Below are 6264 nucleotides of genomic sequence, written 5' to 3' on the forward strand. Positions count from 1 at the left end.
ACAATGGTGATAAGGCAGCATAGTGAAAACTGTGATGACAAAATGATTATGCTTATGAAGTGGTTAGTCTAGAAATAGTTCTGATATAAATTATAAAACTTGTGGCATGCAGTGAAGCAAAATTTATAGAGAAAGGGTGTCAGTTCTTTCCTTCCAAGCACAAAGTTTGTCTCTCATCAGTGGTATTACACATTACCAACAAATAGAAACAAAAGTGTTCAAAATTGTTATTTCTGACTCAAATCACTCCAATATGCCATTCAAAAATGGTGAAAAAAAATTGAAAGAATGTACAGATTTATAAATGCTTATCAAAGCTTTAATTATGCTTCATTCTGTCTCTCAAATCTCTAATATTAGAGTTACTAGTTTTAAAAGATTGGACTCCCAACTTTTTTTTACAAGGCCCATGGATCTCATTTGGAGGAAAGTAGAGACAAGGATTTAATATGGTATACATTCACATTTGGAATCATTCCATCACATCTCAACCTCCAGGCTAGATATACAGAAGATGGTATAACTATTAATCATATGACCTTAATCATGTAAGATTAAAATGGAAATTAAAAAAGCTCTTCCCTGGCAGGCAGTGAGGTTAAAAAAGCTTTTCTCTGGCAGGTGGTGAGCTACAGCTACCTGGCTGCACCTCAAGGCCAAAGCCACTCCAAAGATGTGGTCTATGGGTCTGGTGCAGCAGCCAAGCCTCCTTCCTCTGGCCACAGCTTCTCTGCCAGATCTCCAACTCTTAGCCAGACACTTTGACTGGAAATTCAGAAATCTGGTCATACAGCAGCTCCTGGCCATGCCTCAGACCATACTCACCTCAGCACTACACCACCTGTTATTACTGCCTTTGAGTCCTCAAAATTATCTCACATTTCCCCTTCCCCATTAGTCCATTCCTCATCATTCTCTGCACCATCACCTTTTTTCTCCTCATCCTTCTCACCTTCTGCTCACTCATCATCTCCCCCACAACCATCACTCCCTCCTGCCTCTCCATTTACTCATCCTGAAGCCATATTTGCCATGCACCAAACTTCTGCCACAGTTCACCCTGCTGATCCCAGCCAATTTATCATCAAGGACTCCACTTTCCAGGTTAGTAGGTATTTGTGATTTCTCTCTCTCTCTCTCTCTCTCTCTCTCTCTCTCTCTCTCTCTCTCTCTCTCTCTCTCTCTCTCTCTCTCTCATTAAAAATGGTAATTTAGATTTGGGTCAATCTGTGAAAATACAAATAAGAAACAAATGCAAACACACACAAATGTACAAATTTGATTTTGGCTACCTTCTGTTCATTCATCTCCCTTTCCCCTTGTTTCTCCACCTTTTTAATTTTTGTTTGAGAGAGAGAGAGAGAGAGAGAGAGAGAGAGAGAGAGAGAGAGAGAGAGAGAGAGAGAGAGAGAGAGAGAGAGAGAGAGAGAGAGAGAGAGAGAGAGAGAGAGAGAGAGAGAGAGAGAGAGAGAGAGAAAATTGCCTCAGACCAGGGTATTTCCACTTGTATAGTCTTAAAACAGGCCATAGCCATTTTCTTCCATGTCCTGTCCTTTTTCTTATTTGCTTCTACACACCTGCCATTATACCGTTCTTGTTTCCCAATTTTCATTTTATAACCGTACAAACTGTTGCATCCTCTCTCTATACTTGCTCAAAAATATCTCATTTTTCTTGCACTACTTTACCTTCAAATTGCTCTTTCCATTTAATTTTTCAATAAAACTTACTAAGCTCTGCAAAGTTTAACTTAGCATAGTTCTGTCTCCAATTTCTGTATTGTTCTTTCCTGTGCAACACTGTTTCCTCCTGTAGTACTATCTCTATTGTCACATGATCACTTCTTCCCATTGAACTCAGACAATGTATACTTGGTCTACTTTCTGGGGTTTTCATAAACATTAAATCCAGCTGTGATGGTTCTTCTTCTCTTCTACATCTTATAGGCTCATTCACCCACTGTCTCGTTGTATTCATCATCATGGTTTGCATAAGTTCTTCACTCCATGACCCAACATTTTCTGTTACTTCCATCTCCTCTCAGTTAATTCTTTTAGTGTTGAAGTCACCTACTAAGAGTACTTTGTTACCTTTCCTTATCATTTCCTCCATACTATTTTTTTGTTTCTAGTTGCATACTTTTGAATTTATTAGTCTACCATGCATTAGTTTTTGGTGGTATGTATTTCACAATGATTTTCCTTTTTTCACATCTTTTGATCTTAATCACAACACTCATTGTTTCTACCATTCCATCACCATATTCCACTTCCTCAACAACAATATCCTTTTCTTACCAATATCATCACTTCTCTTCCCTTTCCTTTTCTGTCCCTCTTCCATGTACTGTATCCTTCCTTTGCAAATCCCAACTTTATTTCCTCTTCTAGTTTGGTTCCTGTTAAATATACCACATCTGGTTTATTGTTCTTTAAATAGTCTTCAAGTTCCAGTAGGCTGGACACCAAACCATCTACATTAGTATACATAATCTTTAAACTTCTGTTTGGTGGTCTTGTGTGGCATCTTTGTGCCACCATTTCCTCACTTTCATGTCCACAACTTTCCTGTGTTCTCTATTCATTTTTTGACTTTTAGTTTACTTCTCTATTCTTCGTTCATGTCTCTTTTTATCCATATTTCCTTCAATCCTTTTGCTTTTGCCAATTTTCCTGTTCTTTGCAAGACATGTTCTGCTGCTGTTTGTGACATGATTCTTGTTTTACATTGGCTTTGTTCTATTTTTGTCATACTTTCCGATCCTGTAAACCTCTTCAATTTGTTCGACTCTCCCCTCTCCTTCCTCTGCCACTTCTGCTATAATTTCCTTAGTTCTTTTCACTTCTTTCTCTCTAGCTGTTTTCATGGGTAGGTTCTTTTCCTTGACCCCAAATACCACCATACACATCTTTCTCTGTACTGTGTCTCTCACAAGATTACTTTTTTCCTTTATTATTTTAATCACTTGCTTTTCCATATCCTTGTTGTTTCTGTTGCTGTTGCCTTGTTATGTCCTCCATGTCCACCTTTTGCTGTTCTCTCTCTTTCCAACCTTTGACTTCCTCTGTAACTAACTCTCACTCCTCCAACCCTAACCTCTCTTGCAAAGTTTTCTTTAATTCTTCATTCTCTTTCTTGAGTTTCTTAATCTCTTCACAGTATTTCTTATTTAAGTCCACTATTTTTGTCACCTCTTCTCAGTTCTTTGTTTTCTTTTTCCCTTTCCATCTCTATTATATCATTGGATATCTTTTTTACATTGTCGCCACCCACTTCTGTTTCTTCCTTCCATGCCTTTATCATCGCTGTTAAGCTTCTTGTATTTTCACATTTTCTTCTTTAGTTATCCACATTCATGTATTTGTATGAGTTACATTGAGATCCTCTTCCTTGAAGCCCTCAAAAATACCTGTATGTGTGTGTGTGTTAACCTAGTTGATTACACTTATCTAGTTGTGACATACAGAAAAATACTGTTCCATCATTACAGTGCATGTGTCAAGGCTGAAGGAAGGACTTGGATAGTGAATGTGATAGTGTGGGTGATTGGGCCACTCAGGAAAAATTATACGATCAATCATACAAAAGTGTGATGCATGCTTCAAGTGCCAATGAAGAGCATTATGAAGACAAGGATATATATATATATATATATATATATATATATATATATATATATATATATATATATATATATATATATATATATATATATATATACACACACATTGTATAGGTCTTCTTGATAGCTTGTTTTGCAGGGAAACTCCAGTTTCCTTCAACTTTATTCTTTCGTCAGTTGCTGTTTTGCCTATTTCTGCAGGCAGCTTCAAGCTAGAAAAAACAATAAAATACTATGTAAAAGTTGTATAAAATTCACATCATATGACACTACACACAAAAAACAAAACACTACAAGCACCAAGATTATAAACTGGATTGACAGAAAACAATAAGTATCCACACACATCTTGCCTGTATGGCAATGAGAGAGGGACTGAAAAAGTTGGGTTCCTAACACTATGATAATGGTATTGGAACGGGCCTCCGAAACATTATCTTACAATATGTGATTGACTTGATGTTAAGTTATTATTCAGTATTGGATTTATGTGTTTAATATATATTGCCTCTAATAATTTTGTATCCATATTGGACTCTGTCTTGTGTAGTATTCTAAAAACTTTGTCACAAAAAGGGATGATCATGTTCATGTGAATGGGGACTTATTGCTGAAAATGATGGAACAGCTGGTTGATTATTAGTTCAAGGAGAAATACCTTTATGTTCAGCAATTCTATGTGCAAGGTTATGTCTAGTCTCATAAAGTTTGGTGGCATCCCTACTTCCTTGATGCCATTTTCCTATCGTTCTATGCCAATAGAATGGAATACATCTACAACAAATAAGAGATAGCATATATCAGCGTTCCCTCACATATTCATGGTTTTGCATATTTGCAGAGTTTTCCCTAACCTAACCTAACTAATGGGGAGTTTTCAGAGTTGCCAGGTGTCACCACCAGCTCAGTCTTTCAGTCCAAAGAGCCGAAATTATTCTTTCAGTTATAAATTACAGTAACCCAAGATATAACGAACACATATGGGGGGAGAGTGGGTCACTTGAGATGAAAATTTGCTATATATGTGTATAGAGAGAGAGAGAGAGAGAGAGAGAGAGAGAGAGAGAGAGAGAGAGAGAGAGAGAGAGAGAGAGAGAGAGAGAGGTAGGAGACAGCAGCCTTAAATAGGTTGTTATACCTGAAATTTGGTAAATAGAAGTTCATTATATCAAGGGTTTATTGTACATATCAACTTATTCCCCTTTTATTATATAGTGCACTGTATTTTAATTAAAATATCATGTACTATACATATAATAACTGTTTTTTATTGTCTTAAAGTGAATTGCTTAGTAAATGTGAGATGCATAGTTTAAGGTTTAAACTATAAATATAGGTAGTTCTGATCCTTATAAGAATGGTTTCCCATATTCACAGATTTTAATTATTTGCAGGAGGCTCTGGAATGTAACTCCCACAGATGGCAAGGAAACACTGCATATCTTCCCTCCCACAACAGCGATGCACTTAATGAATTGGGCCGAGATAATTAGTGAAAGCTTTCTGTGTTAAAGAGATGCAGCTAGTGAGCCAATATACATATATACTGATCGTTCATTTAATCCTTTATGTCATAAAACTTCTCTGAAAAAATCTAGTGAATAATTTTTCCTCTATCACTGCACTGTCCTTGATCTAAATTACATATTAAAACTACACATGATAGTGTAATGATCAGTATGCTTGGCTCACAAACCACATATATATATATATATATATATATATATATATATATATATATATATATATATATATATATATATATATATATATATATATATATATATATGCTTGGCTTTGTCTCCAAACTCTCCCCCATAGAGAGACTGTATTAACCTGCAGAAATAAAGCTATCATTCAGGGAAACTGGTTTGTTTGCCAAACAAACATTACATTGCTGAATATTCTGTGGCACCAAATGCTTTGTCAGGAATTGTGGCAATGATATTTCAATCCTTGTCTTTGCATCCTACAATTTGTATGCTGAACATAAACCTTATCAACAAGTTTCTTGAGCTTCATATACTTTTATACATATTACACAAAGTCCATGATAACTGAAAAAACTATGCAAATAATGCAATGTAGCAGTAGCATCAAGGTAACACCAGTCTGCTACTAGTACTGCTGCTATCCACCTTCTGACCTGCTCAGATGAAGCAGAAGCATTGTCCTCTTCAAAAGAATCCTCAGCCACCACACCAGACCGCTCATTGTTGTGGTAGTGTTGAGAGTAGAAGTTGGGGTAGTGGACAGGAGGAATGACACTGCCCTCACTCTGTGTTGAAAATATATGCTGCCATAAGATGGAGAAAATACTGAATCTGATACTGAAAGAAATAAAGAACAAAATTGTTTACAAAAATTTTATCATAATTGTTTATAATATCAAGCAAATCTACAGAACATAGGACAACTCTACAACAAGCAGGCTCCAGGCTCCAGGCTGGCAAGCTTGAATAGTCTACACATCATATAAACTTTTGACTGAATAAAGATTCAGATGGATCCATGCTATTTTACAGGTTTTAAGCTTTTAACAATGATACAAGTTCCCCATCAAAGGAACAACAAACTAAAGTCAAGTATGCGATCTCCTTCACTTTGTGTGCCTTCTTGTTTCAGTAAAATAATGCTCAGCT

General features: G+C 36.2%; 1 long non-coding RNA gene across 1 annotated transcript; it reads right to left on the reverse strand.

The window, feature by feature from the left end:
- Positions 1-293: 293 nt before the first annotated feature.
- On the reverse strand, positions 294-5923 carry LOC135111804 (uncharacterized). The gene is made up of 3 exons (XR_010273917.1): positions 5769-5923; positions 3728-3834; positions 294-765 (listed from the first exon to the last, which is right to left on the reverse strand). It is a non-coding gene; the product is annotated as an uncharacterized LOC135111804 (long non-coding RNA).
- Positions 5924-6264: the final 341 nt, after the last annotated feature.

This window comes from Scylla paramamosain, chromosome 22 (assembly GCF_035594125.1).
Source record: "Scylla paramamosain isolate STU-SP2022 chromosome 22, ASM3559412v1, whole genome shotgun sequence".
In the NCBI taxonomy this organism is placed as follows: Eukaryota; Metazoa; Arthropoda; class Malacostraca; order Decapoda; family Portunidae; genus Scylla; species Scylla paramamosain.